Source organism: Triturus cristatus, chromosome 4_1 (genome assembly GCF_964204655.1).
Source record: "Triturus cristatus chromosome 4_1, aTriCri1.1, whole genome shotgun sequence".
In the NCBI taxonomy this organism is placed as follows: Eukaryota; Metazoa; Chordata; class Amphibia; order Caudata; family Salamandridae; genus Triturus; species Triturus cristatus.
Genome location: NC_140585.1, coordinates 14,520,965 through 14,538,576, shown reverse-complemented (window position 1 = coordinate 14,538,576; position 17,612 = coordinate 14,520,965).

Sequence of the window (17,612 nt, the reverse complement as noted above, 5' to 3'; positions counted from 1 at the left end):
TGAGAGATAGCCCCGGTCGCCACAAGCTCTAGCTACACCTCTGCCCCCGATGTTTCTTTTATGCATTCCTGCTGCACGATCGTTCGATCGTGCAGCAGGAATGGCCACTAGCGCCAGGGTTTTTTTTTCGGTTTTTAGGTTTGGGGTTGTTTGTGGGAGCGGCGCCTTAGGCAAGGGTCGCTCCCCTTATGGCCACATTATTTCTTAAATATTTTAAAGTGCAAACAAAATCAAGGAGGTAGCAGACGAAACGTTACAAGAGGAAAAAGTGATGTGTGCATGTTACAAAAGAGTACAAAATACAAGTAGAGGTAAAATACTGCAATAAATGGCAGACACTCAGAAAACAAGAGCAAACGTTACGTTACATGAGGCAATAGTGGTAATTGTGCATTAGGCCTGGGCTAAAATTTTGTTCCGTTCGCGGAAATTGCGATAATTTGACATTTTCGCGTTCCGCGGAAAGCGCGAAAATGTCAAAATTTCCGCATTCCGCAGCTTGGCGATAATTTGTTTCTTGCTCGCGCTGTAAAATAATACATTCTCGCGCGCGCCCGATCGCCTTACCTGAATCCCTGCATTTGCCGACAAGTTTTCTTGATCCGGTCGCGTTCTCCATGAGATGTTGTATTGTTTTTAGCCATTTGCGCTGTCTCGCGACAGTTCGCGCCCGCAGTGACGTCATGCGTCGCGCGATCACGTCTTTCTTCTCGCAATCATGCACCGCGAGACAACTGAAAACAAGATGGCCGCGCCCGCGAGCAACCACATGGGTAAGTTGGCGAGCCGCAACCATGCAGAAAATCTCGTGAATATGCTGGAAAAAAACTTCTGCATCTTCGCGATATTTCCGTGTGTTTGCGATAATTTTTAACATTTTCGCGATAATTTGCGAAAGTGGATTTCGCAAATTCCGCCCACCCCTATTGTGCATGTATCAAAAGCAAACAAAATACAAGAGGTAGCAAACAATACGTTACAAGAGGAAACGTGACATGTGTGCAAGTTACAAAAGAGTACAAAGTACAAGTAGAGGTATAAAAGTGCAATAAATGGCAGACACTCAAAACACAGGAACACACTGGGAAGGCATGGAGAACAGAATTTCCTATAATGTAAAGACTTCCTTCAGACAATAGAGAGGGCGTGAATTAAGTTTGGAAGTGTCTTTGCAGGAGGAGAACTTTGCGGTCAGGTTTGAAGGACTGGGAAGAGGGGGTGGTCCGGAGCTGAGGCTGAGTTCCAGATTCTCGCCGCGTTGCCTGTAAAGGATTGGGCCATCGATCTTTCCTTCTTGAAAGTGGGAGGTTCAAGCAATAAATTTTGCGCAGTACGTGATGGTCTAGAGCATTATATGCATATGTGACATTAATGTTTTTTTCTCCTTTTTATTCTAGTCTAAAGCTTTTGATTCCTGTTTCCGGTTTCGACAGTGGTTGTTCTGCAGTTTTGTGTAGTTGCATTGTTTTGGTAAGAATTTTTTTTTGTTGTATTTACTCCAAATGAGTAATATTGTAATGTTTGAATGAATTTTTTTGTAAGTGATGTCATAATGGCAGCATATTTAGTTAGTGGTTTGAGCATGAAATTCTTTGCGATGTGTTTTGCATAGTCTTATGTGTAATTTCTTTTCTCTTTCTTTTTTAGTGGGATATTGTTGATCCATACTGTGTCCGTGCAGAGTAGGCGGTGGTGAGTAGTTTAGCTGCCTCTGGCTAGTGAGTGGTATTGTTTTGGAGTATATATGAGTTTTTGATAAAGGTGCTTTTTGTTTATTACTTATTTTACAAAGTGTTTGTTGTTGTTGACTTGTTTGACAAGTTACCTTTATTAGTAAGCATTATGGCTAGCCGTAGAATGACTGCTCAACAGGTGGTTGGTATGCTTCTTGAATCTTCCTCTGAGCATGATTATGAGACTGACAGTGCGTCTGAGGGAGAGGAGGGAGGGGAAGATTCTGGCAGTGAGTTTTCTCTCCACATGGAATCATCGGATGATGAAGGTACTCTCAGTGCAGATGAAGGTACTCTTAGTGTGGATGAAGCAACTCTCAGTGCGGATGAAGTGCCTGTCTTAGAGGAGGAAACTGCTGTGCCGATGGTGCAAGAGGCATCTGGATTGCAGTCTGAGGCTGCTAGGCTTCCTACTGGAAGTGCTGGACTTTGGGTTGATCCAAACATGGTGCAGCCGGTGTTGCCTGCCTTTAGCGGTGATGCAGGGTGTAGAGTGGATTGTGAACACTTTTTGCCTATACAGTTTTTTCAGTTGTTTATGGATGATGTATTTTTGGGTGAGATTGTTGAGCAGACGAATTTGTATGCTGAACAGTTTTTGAGGGACAACAGTGACAAACTTAGGCCCCAGTCTAGAGCTACCCGGTGGACTCCCACATATCTGGAAGAGATTAAGAAGTTTTTGGGTTTGACTTTATTGACGGGTGTGGTAAGGAAGCCAACCTTGGCTTCATATTGGTCTACTAGCCCCTTGTTGGCAACTGCCATATTTCCTGCAGTTATGACTCGTAATCGGTATTTATTTTTGCTACGTATGCTGCATTTTGTTGATAATTCTATGGCGTTGCCACGAGATCACCCTGACTGTGACCGTCTTTTTAAGATTCGGCCCGTTCTTGATCACTTTGTAGATCGATTTTCTGAGATCTATACTCCAGGGAAAGAAATATCTATTGATGAGTCTTTGGTTTTGTTCAAGGGCCGTTTGGTTTTTAGGCAGTACATCCCTAGCAAGAGGGCACGCCATGGAATTAACCTCTTCAGTGCCCATGACGAGATAGTCTCGTCATGGAGCACGGTTGCGCTGTGCCCATGATGAGACTATCTCGTCATGAACCCCGCCCGCTAATGTAACGCCCGGCACAGGGCGGGGATAGGGCGTGGCACTGAAGGGGTTAGGCTGTATATGTTGTCTGAGAGTAGGACAGGATATGTTTTTAATTTTCGTGTGTACACTGGTAGAGATTCTACTATTGACCCCCCAGGTTGTCCGTCCACTTTTGGCGTTTCAGAGAAAATTGTGTGGGATCTTGCTAGAAGACTGTTTAACAGAGGCCACCATTTGTACCTTGATAACTTCTATACTGCTGTGCAATTATTTAAGGAGTTGTATAAAGTGGACACTTTTGCATGTGGCACAATCCGCTCTAACCGTAAAGGTTATCCGAAAGAGCTTGTTTGCAAAACACTTCAGAGAGGGCAATGCAGTTCCTTGCATAGTGATGAACTACTAGCTGTAAAATTTGTGGACAGGAGGAATGTGTACATGCTGACTACCATCCATGATGAGAGTACTTCACCTGTGGCTGTTTAGGGTCAGGTTGCTGAAGTGCGCAAACCTGTGTGCATTTTAGACTACAATAAGCACATGGGTGGTGTTGACAGAGTAGATCAGAGGTTGGAACCTTACTCTGCTATTCGGAAGGCTTATGTTTGGTATAAGAAGTTGGCCATCCATTTCTTCGAATTAGTAAATTTCAATGCTTTTATTGTGTTCAAGGAGTGTTCTCCTGTGTCAAAGTTGACATTTCTTCAGTTTCAGCACTCTGTGATAGCTAGCCTTGTTGTTGTGGAACAGGCAAGTGTTCCTAGATTTGGAGTGGTGGAGGATGTGGCTCGATTGAAAGATCGCCACTTTCCTGATTTCATCCCTCCCACACCGTCAAAAGATTTTCCCACTAGGAGATGTAGAGTCTGTTGGCGAAGAGATAAGCGGAAGGAGTCTCGTTATTTCTGTCCCGGGTGTCCTTCTAACCCTGGGCTGTGTATGCCTGCTTGTTTTAGAGCGTACCACACGCAAAATAAATTTTGGGAGCTTCCATGAGTGGTAAAGTGACCTGCCTGGTCTGTATTGATTAAAAAATTATTCTGTTTCAAGGTTGGCATTAGTGCAATGTATTTAGTTTCAGATTGTGTGTTAGAAGATTTGTATCTATTTGCAATTTGTTTGTGTTTTTTTGTATATAAAATCCTAAATGTGATGGTGGTGTGTGCAGGTTGGCGCTTGGCTGGAGGTGTGCGTGGACTGGCGCTTGGCTGGCGGTGTGTGTGTCCTGGCGCTTGGCTGGTGGTGTGCGTGGAGTGGCGCTTGGCTGGCGGTGTGCGTGGACTGGTGCTTGGCTGGAGGTGTGCGTGGACTGGCGCTTGGCTGGTGGTGTGCGTGGACTGGTGCTTGGCTGGAGGTGTGCGTGGACTGGCGCTTGGCTGGAGGTGTGCGTGGAGTGGCGCTTGGCTGGCGGTGTGCGTGGAGTGGCGCTTGGCTGGAGGTGTGCATGGACTGGCGCTTGTCTGGCGGTGTGCGTGCACTGGCGCTTGGCTGGCGGTGTGTGAGTAGTGACTTGCTGCTGGTCACTACACACACTGCTAGCTGAGCGCCACTCCAGGCAATCCATCAGTTTGTGTAGTTGCTGTGTCAGGAATGTGGGCATGTGGAAGTGATGGGCCCTTTAATGGTGCTGTCTGCTGGTGTGAGTGTTGTAATGTGATGGGCCCGCGGCTGGCGGCGTGAATGTTTTGTATGTGTCACACGTATGAAAGGTGTATGGATGGCCTGTAAAGAGGTTGGTGCCTTGTCGTGGCTTTACAGCTCACGAGCTGTGAGTCAATGGTTCAATTTCTCATCCTTTCAATTATTAATAGTGCGTTTGGTTTTTGTGAAATCACTTGCTAATACAATTGTATATACTGAACCATTACTCACCCTCGTGCCAAATCCAACCAGTATGTGTGTGTGCTTTAGGATTAGATGGCTGTGCAGTGATATTTGTCTTTTTGTCTTCCTGAAGTAGGGTGTACCTTGTCCCTTTTTGTGAATGTTGTGATGTGTTGGTTTTGTGCCTGGTGGTGTGAATGGTCTTGTGTGTATCACGTATGAAAGGTGTGTGAATGGCCTGTAAAGCGGTTGGTGCCTTGCCGTGGCTTTACAGCTCACGACCTGCGAGTCATTGGTTCAGTTTTTTGTCCATTTAATTATTGACAGTGCATTTCATTTTTGTGAAATCTCTTGTTAATAAAATTTAATATACTGAACCATCACTCGCCCTCGTGCCAAATCCAGCCAGTATGTGTGTGTGTTTGAGGAATAGATGGCTGTGCAGGAATCTTTGTCTTTTTAGTTTCTCTGCCAAGGTGTATGTTCCATGTAAGAATAGCCCACCAACTGTAGATATTGTCGTAAACCCATGAGAGTTCATGGTGATGTCTCTCTTGTGAATTCCAAAAAGTTATTTTATCCACAATGTCCTGCAAACCTCAAAATGTCTGTCACATTTTCCTTGCAATATTGTGCCGAAATTCTCACGCTTTAGAAACAAACAACTAATTATGTCAAAACGATCTGGTTTTGCAAGGGGGTCACCTGGGTTTTTGGCCCGGTGCTCGGCGGCCATCTAGGGAAACCTACCAAACCCATACATTTCTGAAAACTAGACACCCGGGGGCTTCCAGGGAGGTATGGCTTGTGGGGATCCCCCAACGTTTCCTTACCCAGAATCCCCTGCAAACCTCAATTTTAGCTGAAAAAATCACTTTTTTTCACACATTTTTGTGTGGGAAAGTTGTGGCATCACTGAGATCACTCAAATTTCCCACCACCCAGCATTCCCCCGGGTCTCCCGGTAAAAATGGTGCCTCACTTGTGTGGGAGGCCCAAGTACCCGCAACAGGCAAGGGCCCAAAACGTAGTGACGCGACATCAAAATTGACTATCTCAAAACCACCTGGTTTTGCAAGGGGGGTCACCTGGGTTTTTGGTCCGGTGCTCGTCAGCCATCTAGGGAAACCTACCAAACCCATACATTTCTGAAACCTAGACACCTGGGTGCTTCCAGGGAGGTATGGCTTGCATGGATCCCCCAACGTTTCCTTACCCAGAATCCCCTGCAAACCTCAATTTTAGCTGAAAAAATCACTTTTTTCGCACATTTTTGTGTGGGAAAGTAGTGGCATCACCGGGCTCACTCAAATTTCCCACCACCCAGCGTTCCCCCGGGTATCCCAGTAAAAATGGTGCCTCACTTGTGTTGGAGGCCCAAGTACCCGCGATAGGTTTGCTAGGTTTCCCAAGGTGCCCGCAGAGCTAGGGTTCAAAAACTACAGCTAGACATTTTGCCAAAAAAGGGTCATTTTTCACTGCGAAATTGAGGTGTGACCACGTTGCGTTTTGCGCCGTTTCCTGTCGCGGGCACTAGGCCGACCCACACAAGTGAGGTACCGTTTTTCTCGTAAGACTTTGGGGAACGCAGGGTGGGTGGAAATTTGTGGATCCACGCAGATTCGGGAACTTTCCACCACAGAAATGTGGGGAAAATGTGTTTTTTTAGACAATTTTTTAGGTTTGCAAGGGATTCTGGGTAACAGACCCTGGTGGGAGTCAGTCAAGTCACCCCATCCTGGATTCCCCTGGGTGTCTAGTTTTAAAAAATGTGTAGGTTTTCTAGGTTTCCCAAGGTGCCCGCAGAGCTAGGGTTCAAAAACTACAGCTAGACATTTTGCCAAAAAAGGGTCATTTTTCACTGCGAAATTGAGGTGTGACCACGTTGCGTTTTGCGCCGTTTTCTGCCGCGGGCACTAGGCCGACCCACACAAGTGAGGTACCGTTTTTCTTGTAAGACTTTGGGGGATACAGGGTGGGTGGAAATTTGTGGATCCACGCAGATTCCGGAACTTTCCACCACAGAAATGTGGGGAAAATTTGTTTTTTTGAAAATTTTTTAGGTTTGCAAGGGATTCTGGGTAACAGACCCTGGTGGGAGGCAGTCAAGTCACCCCATCCTGGATTCCCCTGGGTGTCTAGTTTTCAAAAATGTATAGGTTTGCTAGGTTTCCCAAGGTGCCCGCAGAGCTAGGGTTCAAAAACTACAGCTAGACATTTTGACAAAAAAGGGTCATTTTCACTGCGAAATTGAGTTTTGACCACGTTGCGTTTTGTGCCGTTTCCTGCCGCGGGCACTAGGCCGACCCCCACAAGTGAGGTACCGTTTTTCTCGTAAGACTTTGGGAAACGCGGGGTGGATGGAAATTTGTGGCTCCACGCAGATTACGGAACTTGCCACCACAGAAATGTGGAGAAAATATGGGGGTTTTTTGACAATTTTTTAGGTTTGCAAGGGATTCTGGGTAACAAACCCTGGTGGGAGGCAGTCAAGTCACCGCATCCTGGATTCCCCTGTGTGTCTAGTTTTCAAAAATGTATAGGTTTGCTAGGTTTCCCAAGGTGCCCGCAGAGCTAGGGTTAAAAAACTAGAGCTAGGCACTTTGCCAAAAAAGGGTCATTTTTCACTGCGAAATTGAGTTGTGACCACGTTGCGTTTTGCGCCGTTTCCTTTAGCGGGCACTAGGCCGACCCCCACAAGTGAGGTACCGTTTTTCTCGTAAGACTTTGAGGAACGTGGGGTGGGTGGAAATTTGTGGATCCACACAGATTCCGGAACTTTCCACCACAGACATGTGGAGAAAATATGTTTTTTTTGACAATTTTTTAGGTTTGCAAGGGATTCTGGGTAACAGACCCTGGTGGGAAGCAGTCAAGTCACCCCATCCTGGATTTACGTGGGTGTCTAGTTTTCACAAATGTATAGGTTTGCTAGGTTTCCCAAGGTGCCCGCAGAGCTAGGGTTCAAAACTACAGCTAGGCACTTTGCCAAAAAAGGGTCATTTTTCACTGCGAAATTGAGGTGTGACCACGTTGCGTTTTGCGCCGTTTCCTGTCACGGGCACTAGGCCAACCCCCACAAGTGAGGTACCATTTTTTTCGTAAGACTTTGGGGAATGCGTGGTGGATGTAAATTTGTGGCTCCACGCAGATTTCGGAACTTTCCACCACAGAAATGTGGAGAAAATATGTTTTTTTTGACAAATATTTAGGTTTGCAAGGGATTTTGGGTAACAGAACCTGGTGGGAGGCAGTTAAGTCACCCCATCCTGGATTCCCCTGGGTGTTTAGTTTTCAATAATGTATAGGTTTGCAACATTTCACTAGGTGCCGGCAGAGCTAGTGTTAAAAAACTACAGCTAGACACTTCGCAAAAAAAGGGTACATTTTCATTGTGGAAATGTGGTGTGTTCACGTTGGGTTTTGAGCCATTTCCTGTCGTGGGCACTATGCCTACCCACACAATGGAGGTACCATTTTTATCGGGAGACTTAGGGTAATTCAGATTTGTAAAGGAACTGTTATTACCTATTGACTTTCGATGCATTTCTGCCTTCCAAATGAAAGATATTGTGTAAAAAAGATGTCATTCTAAAAAATGACTGATAATTCTCATGCTAGTATGAGTATTCCCAATTTTTTAAATTTGCAAATATCTACTGTTTCCAAACTCTATATTTTGTTCCCATTTCAGAAATACATAGATGTCTTTCATACCGATTTTTCCATTTACACATTTTTTCAGAATAATTACTATATACCCGGTACATAATAAAAAACCATTGCAAGTTGCTGTTCAGTTTTTGGCTCTGGGTACGTCGGGTTCTTAGTGAAACTACAAGTCCTATATATCCCCACAACCAGTAATGTCCAGCGGATGTAACGGTATATTGCTTTCAAAGAGCTGTCATAATTAGAAGAAGTTACAGGTGAAAACGTTGACACAAAAGGCTGTTTTTTTCAACTAATTTTCAATTTATCCTATATTTAACTGTTTGTTTCTATAAAGAAACCTTGATGGATCTACACAAATGACCCCTTGCTGAATGCAGAATATTGTCTACTTCTCTAAAATGTATAGCTTTCCAGGATCCATTATTGCTTTTGTTCCCAATTCTACCATTAACTGGAAGGAGGTCGAAAGTACAAAAAATAGCAAAAATAGGCTATGTCCCAGAAAAATGCCAGAACTGTGTAAAAAATGTTGGGTTTCTGACAAAAGTCTGGTATCCCCTAAAAGCTGGGAAAATGGTGATTTCAACCCCACAAACCCTTTTTTGATAACATTTGCAGGGAAAAACCCAGATGCTTTCATTTGCAGCCCGTTTTTCCCATTTTTCCAAAAAAAAACAAAATTTGCTGTATTTTGGCTAATTTCTGTGACCCCTCCAAGGGCATCCCCAAACCCTGAGTACCTTTAGAATCCCCATGATGTTGGAAGAAAAGGACGCAAATTTTGCGTGGATACCTTATGTGGTCAAAAAGTTACAGGGGCCTCATTGCGCACTACCCCAAATAGCCAAAAAAAGGCTTGGCACAGGAGGGGGAAAAGGCCTGGCAGCGAAGGGGCTAAAAAAAAGTTTTTTTATCTTTCTCAAATTTGTTGCCCTTTTGATTTATTGTGTAATCTTTCCATTCCAGGATCTCCTTTTCAACGTTGTCCAGAAGTGCTTTGCAATCAGTAATAGTTTGGTTATTTTTGATTTCTGATTCTAAAATTGCAATATCATCCAGTTGTTGTCTAGAAATCCTCTGGGCAGTTTCTACCGTTAAGACCATCAGGTCTCTACTGCACTTTGTTTCCATAAAACTGAAGCTCTTTTTATACAAAGGATCATCCGTAAAAATCACTGGGACATTTTTTATTTGCAAACCACCGGGCATTGTTCCTGCTCTTAGATGTTCCACTCGGAAGTGTCCGTGCAGATCAGTCCTGATTTGTTTTTTCTTTAATCTAAGTAGTTTCTCAAATTCGTTTTGATTCTTTGCCGAGGCACTCAAAGAGGCCAAAGCAAAAAGAGGGGGGGCATTTATTAATTTTTGAATATGCTCTTCGCTATAAGCAAACGTATCTCATTCTGACATAGTCCTCAAACACTCAGTCAGAACAAATTAGCTTCTCACTACTTTATCCCAACACTCAGATTGCTCAAAAGAGCTACCACTCAAATATCATGCGGTTTCAAAAAATCTGCTTGTATCCACTTGAACAACTTCTTGACAGTTTTGACTGTCTTGACAACCTCGCGGTTATGCACCCGCCAAATAACCATACAACTATAAAGGGTTTGGACCCTAATCAGTAAGGCTGAGCCCCAATACATCAATAAACAAACAAATGCCAATACTGATCCGTTATTCACTATTCACAACCGGAACATTGAAGACAACAATGTCACCAGAGAAAGTCAATTTCTATCTGAGTTAATCAAAGTTTTATTTTAAGCCATAGACAAAATGTAATTCAAATAACACAATATCCTCTCATTAAATGCTTTAACATATATTCATCATCCTCATATCACCAGCAAATATTCATCTTACATCACAAAATTTCACTCCAATTTGCATCACTTTCAGCACCCTTTCACACTTGCTTATTCACCACATTTTACAAAATCAGCTCAAAATCACACTTCCAATACATTCCAGCAACCCACACACAACCCACTTTCCACAAACAATTTTTTCTTTCAATCAAGCTTTATATATCAGTCCAAAAACAGGCAAAAGACAAAACACCTTACAACAATTCACAGTTTTTTGATTCTTTACAAAATATGCACAAAACAATTTGCCACAAAACAGAGGTCAGCGCGTTTCGAACCCCTCCAACTACGGGGTTCTCTTCAGGACCAGAAAGCTGAAAAGAGAAAAACAAGTGACACCGTTTCCTTAGTATATAAATAGCATATGGCCCCCTCATTTTTTGTCCGACCTCTTCAATTATGGAAATCTTAGCTTAGTTCATAATGCCGCCAGATCAGCCAATCCATGCAACATGCTTGCAAAGTATATTATCTGAAAAAATAATGTGGTCTCATAAGGGCAAATCCTGCTGGAGAGACATTAACCGAATTTCAAAAATAAAGGAAGCCTGAATTCTTACATTCCGTATGAGGCGATGGAGTAAAGAACGAATTTAGTCAATGTCCACGCTACGATTCCAGCTCGTGTTCTTAACTCTGCTCTGAAAAATGAAGGAGTGAGTGAGGATGTGGTGGGCTTAGATTGAATAAGCTGGTGCTTTCACTATCCATGATTCAAAACGCACTGGTACCTTACGGCGATGTGTAATCCAGCGCCGCCGAGTGCAGTTTTAGGCGTGCGTGCCGCCCTTTGTTTCCTGTAGAGAGGAAATATGTTGTAACTAATATGTCCATTTGTCCATATGTAGGGGCGGACTGCATGGGTGAACTCATGTCGCAGCCCTCCTCTGGTGTGTAGTATAGATATATCAAAGATAGGCGTTCTGACTCTAGCCCAAAAACAATTAAGTCCCTCCTTTGTGCAGTTCTTTAAGTGCATTTCCCCATCAATATATGTCCCATATTTGTAGGATACGTACCGTATGGGCGGGTGAATCCTCAGCTTGTTCTAAAACAAATTTGCCGGAACGGCTTTGTGGTTGCTTCCTATTGGAAGCGGAAGTGATTTATATCTCACTTACTCCCGTCAAACAAGAATTCTCAGCATTGTGGGAAATGTAGTTTTTGTCTCGATTTATATGCCCTTTTTATGTTCTTCGTTAAAAACCCTGCACATGTAGGTTGAACAAAGCACGGGGTTTGTTGGGAGAGTTTTTCCTTTTTATTTTATTGCACTGGAAAAACTGCCTATTTAACCAACTCGGAATCAGAGAAAAAACTATCATGGATTTCAAAGACACTGCGGGACTCCAAGCATTTGTGGAAGTAGCACTGATTGTGGCACCGTTTCTCTCCATTTCCAAATTGCAGAAAAGCATTGGTCTCTCATAGCTTGTAAATCTCTGACAGTTCGTTCAACCCATCCACTGCAGTGTTGAACTGAACAATTAACATCGCCTCCTGTCGTGTTGGCTTTAATTACAAATCTCCACCCCGGCTATCTTGTTTTACCTTAGAAATTACTGTCCATTTCAATTCTTGGACAGAATGTGAGATTAATCTCCAATGATTTACTAAAGGAGCAGTCTGAACATTTTTGCGTATCCTTGACTTATGTTGGGTATTTCTTAGCCGAATTTCTTGATTTGTTTTGCCTATATAGAGTTTCTTGCAAGGACACAAAATCCCATAAACAACATACTTAGATTTGCAATTTGTGAAAGAATCATGTTTCCAATAAATTGAATTATGGGCAAACAGTGAACTTTCTTGCGTGGAGTCACAACAACAGCAAGTCCCACATATGTGGTGTCCTACTACAGGAGGTAGGCCTACATATTCTCGTACCGTATTTGTTTTTTGTCTTGGTAAGGCAGCTCTGACACTTTGGTTCGAAATACTTCTATCTTTTCTAAATGCAAATAATAGAACAGAAATTAAAAATTGGACCAAGTTCTTTACCAAATGCCAATTTTGGCAGATAACCTTTTTCAGGAGATTAGAGTTTGGACAAAATGTCCACACACACAATATTCTTTCCACTGGAATTTTTACTCTTCGTTCCAGTAATGTTTCACGTGGGGTCCACCATGCTCTTTTGATTGCCCTCTTTAGAAATTTCTTGGGGTAACCTCGATCTAATAGATGGTCCCTCAGTTTATTGGCGTGTAAGGTGTATTCATCTTTGAATGTACAGTTGCACCTTATCCTTAAAAATTTGCCATACGGTGGGCTTTCTTTTAGACTTGTTGGGTGATTGCTTAAGAAGTGCAACACTTTATTCCTGTCTGTGGGCTTTTTAAATAAAGTTGTCACCAAGGCTCCATCGGCTGCTTAAACTTCAACATCAAGAAAAGCCATTTTTTGGGGAGAATGATTCAGACTGAATTTAATGTCCTCTGTCCTGCTGTTCAACCGGCCATGAAATCTTAGCAGGCTTTCCTCATCCCCTTTCCACACCATGAAGATGTCGTCTATAAAGCGTACCCAACTCCCTATATACTGAATAAAGGGATTGTTGTTGTAGATGAAGTTCTCCTCATATTTTGCCATATAGAGTACTGCTAGTTCTGGGGCAAAAGGACACCCCATTGCTACTCCTTTTTCCTGGAAATAAAAATCTCCATCAAAATTGAAATAGTTTTTCTTTAGTGCAAAGCTCGCCAGCTCGACTATGAATTCCATGGGTACTTGGACTGTTCTTGTCCTGTTGTCTTTAAAACAAAGTTAATACTGCTATGCCTTCGTCTTGAGGTATTTGAGTGTATAAGGACACCACGTCCAATGTTACTAAAAGATGTTCTTTTTCCACAAATTGCATTGAGTCCAGTTTATTGATAAAGTCTGTTGTATCTTGAAAGAAGGATGGAACCTCCAACATAAAAGGTTTTAAAAAATAATCCACGAACTTGGAGATGGGTTCAAGCAGGCCTTCGCACCCAGAGACTATTGGTCTCCCCGGTGGATGAGTTTCATTTTTATGCACTTTTGGCAGTACATAGAACAATGGAATCCTAGGATGTTTGTTCTGTAAATGTTAATACTCCTTTTTCCCAAGGAAGCCTTTTTCGTAACCAATTTTCAAAATGTGAAAGAGTTCTCCTTGTAGTTCCCAAGTGGGATCTTTCAGAATTTTCCTGTAACATTGACAGTGCAAGTTGTCTTAACACTTCGGCTGTATATTCTGGGGAGCCCCATACCACAATGGAGCCCCCTTTATCGGCCTGTTTTATTATTATAGTGGAGTCATTCTTGAGATATACAAGGGCCTCTTTTTGATGTTTTAATATGTTATGTTTTACATATTTCTTCTTTTTCTCCATCTCGGCGACATTGTGGACATATTAATTACAACATATTTCCTCTTGACAGGAAACACATGGCGGCACGCACGCCCAAAACTGCACTCGGCGGCGTTGGATTGCACATCGCCGTAAGGTACGAGTGCGTTTTGAATCTTGGATAGTGAAAGCACCAGCTTATTCAATGTAAGCCCACCACATCCTCACTCGCTCCTTCCTTTTTCAGAGCAGAGTTAAGAACACGAGCTGGAATCGTAGCGTGGACATTGACTAAATTCGGTCTTTACTCCATCGCCTCATACGGAATGTAAGAATTCAGGTTTCCTTTATTTGTCTCTCCAGCAGGATTTGCCCTTATGAGACCACATTACTTTTTCAGGTAATATACTTTGCAAGCATGTTGCATGGATCAGCTGATCTGGCGGCATTATGAACTAAGGTAAGATTTCCATCAGTGAAGAGGTCGGACAAAAAACAAGCGGGCCATATGCTATTTATATACTAAGGAAACGGTGTCACTTGTTTTTCTCTTTTCAGCTTTCTGGTCCTGAAGAGAACCCCGTAGTTGGAGGGGTTCGAAACACGTCGACCTCTGTTTTGTGGCCAATCGTTTTGTGCATATTTGGTAAAGAATCAAAAAAATGTGAATTGTTGTAAGGTGTTTTGTCTTTGGCCTTTTTTTGGACTGATATATAAAGCTTAATTGAAAGAAAAAATTGTGGAAAGTGGGTTATGTGTGGGTTGCTGGAATGGATGGAAGTGTGATTTTGAGCTGAGTTTGCAAAATGTGGTGAATATGCAAGTGTCAAAGGATGCTGAAACTGATGCAAATGGGAGTGAAATTTGGTGATGTAAGAGGAATATTTGCTGGTGATATGAGGACGATGAATATATGTTAAAGGTTTTTATGAGAGGATATTGTGTTATTTGAAAATAATTTTGTCTATGGCTTAAAATAAAACTTTGATTAACTCAGATAGAAATTGACTTTCTGTGGTGACATTGTTGTCTTCAATGTTCCGGTTGTGAATAGTGAATAACGGATCAGTATTCACATTATAGCAGGGCACAAAGATGTTCAAAAGACCATGGAATTGGTAAAGAGATATTTCTGGTTGCTGGATATGAGCACTCAAGTTGGACAGTACATTTTAACTTGTGAAAAATGCATGAAAGGGAAATCCAACAGGCAAGCACCAAAGGGTCCACTCCCACCCTTACCCACAGCACCACAACCTTGGCACACAATAACCCTGGATCTAATTGTGGATTTACCTTTAAGTCAAAGATTTAATAGTTAATACCATTTTGGTTTTGGTAGATACCTTCTCCAAAATGAGGCATTTTAGTCCTTTAAAATATGTTCCTAAGGCTTCTCAGCTAGCACAATTAAAGGCACGCTGAATTACCAAAGTGGTAATTTCAGACCGAGGTCCTCAGTTTCTGTCAAAAATGTAGAAGGCTTTCATGAAAAGATTAGGGGTAGAATAAGAATCTCTACTAGTTACCATTAGAAACTGATGGGCAAACTGAGAGAGTGAATCAAGAAGTAGAGCAGTATTTATACCTATATCTTTTAGATCAAGAAGGAGAATGGCCCGATTTCATTTGGACTGCTGGGTTTGCCTATAATAATGTTGAGCATAGTTCCACTTGCTACACACCTTTCTATTTAAATTCCGGTAGACATCCTAATATGGTAGTAGGTAAAGTGAAGATTCAGTTATAGTTGTAGGAGCCATAGTTAAAAATGTGCAAACTACTTACCAATTAGCAAAAGAAAATGTACAGAAGGCCAAGAAAGCCTATAAGAAGTACGCAGGCAGAAAGAGAAGAACAGGTCCAGCATATGTAAAGGAGACCAGGTTTGGTTATCTGATCATCATTTACATATAAAAGGAAATAACACATTTCAACCTAGATATATAGGCCCCTTTAATGTAAAAAATATATAAATCCAGTGACAGTAATTGACAAATAACATAACCACATTTTAATTCCTATTTTCTGAGACTGAAGAAACAAGAGAGTTGCTAAAGCCTTCAACTATTTGGGTAAATTGGCCAGAACTTGTACTAGCAATGAGTTCAATAGCATAATATAGCATGTAATAATTATTTGTATGTTAAGAGTGATATTTTTATCCCAAACTGCAGGTACAGAGAAAAGTTACAAAACATTTACTGAGAATCCTTAGTGAAGGAAGAGTAGAAGAGCAGAGTAAGAAGCAGCAAGTATAATCATAGGCAGTCTTTCTTTTTCTTATCCAATTCCGCTTTCCCCCTCGCTGTTTCTCTAAGCTGATAATCATATATTCTCGGCTTTGGTAATGGTAAAGGGGCATTGGGACCATCTTCTGCTCCTATGGAATCTGTAGAGTACAAGTGCTGTTCTGACACCAGCTGTCACCAACCCCAGACATGTATTGGAAACAGGCTGCAGGCACACAGGGCTGAGAACAGAAAAATGACATATTTTAAAAAGTGGCATTTTCAAAAGGTTAATGATGAATTCAACTTTACCAGTAAAGAGGATTTATTATTACCATTCCAATGAAACGAAACATGACAGATCCATTCCTTCTTAATCAGGAATTGCAACTTAAAAGGCAATAAGGAATTTCCAATGATAACCTATGAGAGGGGTAGACCTCACTGTAGTGAAAAATGAATTTGAGAGTATTTCACTACTGGGACATGTAAAACGTAAAAGTATATGTCCTAGCTTTTACTTACACAACACCCTGCCATTAGGGCTACCTTAGGGGTGACTTAGGTGTAATAAACAGGGAGAATTTAAGGGTTGGGAAGGGGTTTTAAATGACATGGCAGTGTAAGCTGCACTCACAGGCTCTGCTGTGGTAGCCCTGAGACATGTTTAAAGTGTTACGTGTATGGGTGGCACAACCAGTGCTGTAGGTCCACAAGTACCATTTAATTTACAGGCCCTGTGCACTGGTAGCTCACTTTACTAGGGTCTTATGAGTAAATATAAGTACATTTTATATGCCAATTTTGGATAAGTCAATCAAACCATATGTAGAGAGTGAGAGCAAAAGCACCTTAGCACTGATTAGCAGTTTTAAAGGGTTCAGAGACTCCAAGGCCAAGAAAATGAATCAGCAAAAATATGAGCATACTGGCAAAAAAGGTTTGGGGAAGACTTCCATAATACTGACAGGTCTAACAAACATTATCTAATGTGGCAATATCCGTAGTAATGTTTTTCCGAAAATAAGGGTCATCTAATGTGGGAGCACAGATGGTAACCAGGTTAAGAAAGTTAATCCTGGGCAGTACACTCTGCTCCGCTCGTGGAGTTTGTGAAGTTTGGGCACTCCCGAGTTCCTAAACTCCGCCTTTCAGGTACGAAGTGGAGTTTTTTTCCTTTTGCACCCTCGAGTTTTGTTTTGGCACTCAACTGCGAGCGAAAAGAGTATCGGGACACTTGCGACCACACGCAAGACTTCTCACACCCCTAGTGAGCTCCCACAAGACTTCACGCTCACTTGCACGGCTTCCAGCCACGACGGCACCAATCTAGCGCTGATCGCAAATGTAGCGGTCGAGTAGCTTTTCTAATGTAGAAGCAGCTTTGAGGCTTTTGGAGTGGATTTCCTTCTCAAACTGGCTGTTGGAGTTGTTTTTTTTAATCTGAAAATACTTTTTTTTTTAAATCAAACAGGAAGGAAGTGCCCCAGGGACTCCAACTTCCCTTTCCTGACCAGCATGCGCCTCCCAGTGCTTTGTCCCTTTCCTGGTCACTTTTCATTGGGATTTGGAGCTAGAAGGATCACTCTCCTTATCTGCTGCATATATACCATTGAATTTGAGGACTTTGTTTTTGAGAAAAACCGGTGTATAAGGGGGTTGTTTGTTTGATTAGTTGCATGCACCTGGATTAATTTTATTCTTTTAATCAATTCTTCAAATTTATTGTGGTGAGTGGCCAGTAGTTGCAGTATTGGCCTTGTTGTTTTTTTGCATGTAATCTTTTTTTATAAAGGCAAAACGTTGCACAGGTCACTACATTCTCTCCATGTTTTTTAAAATAAATG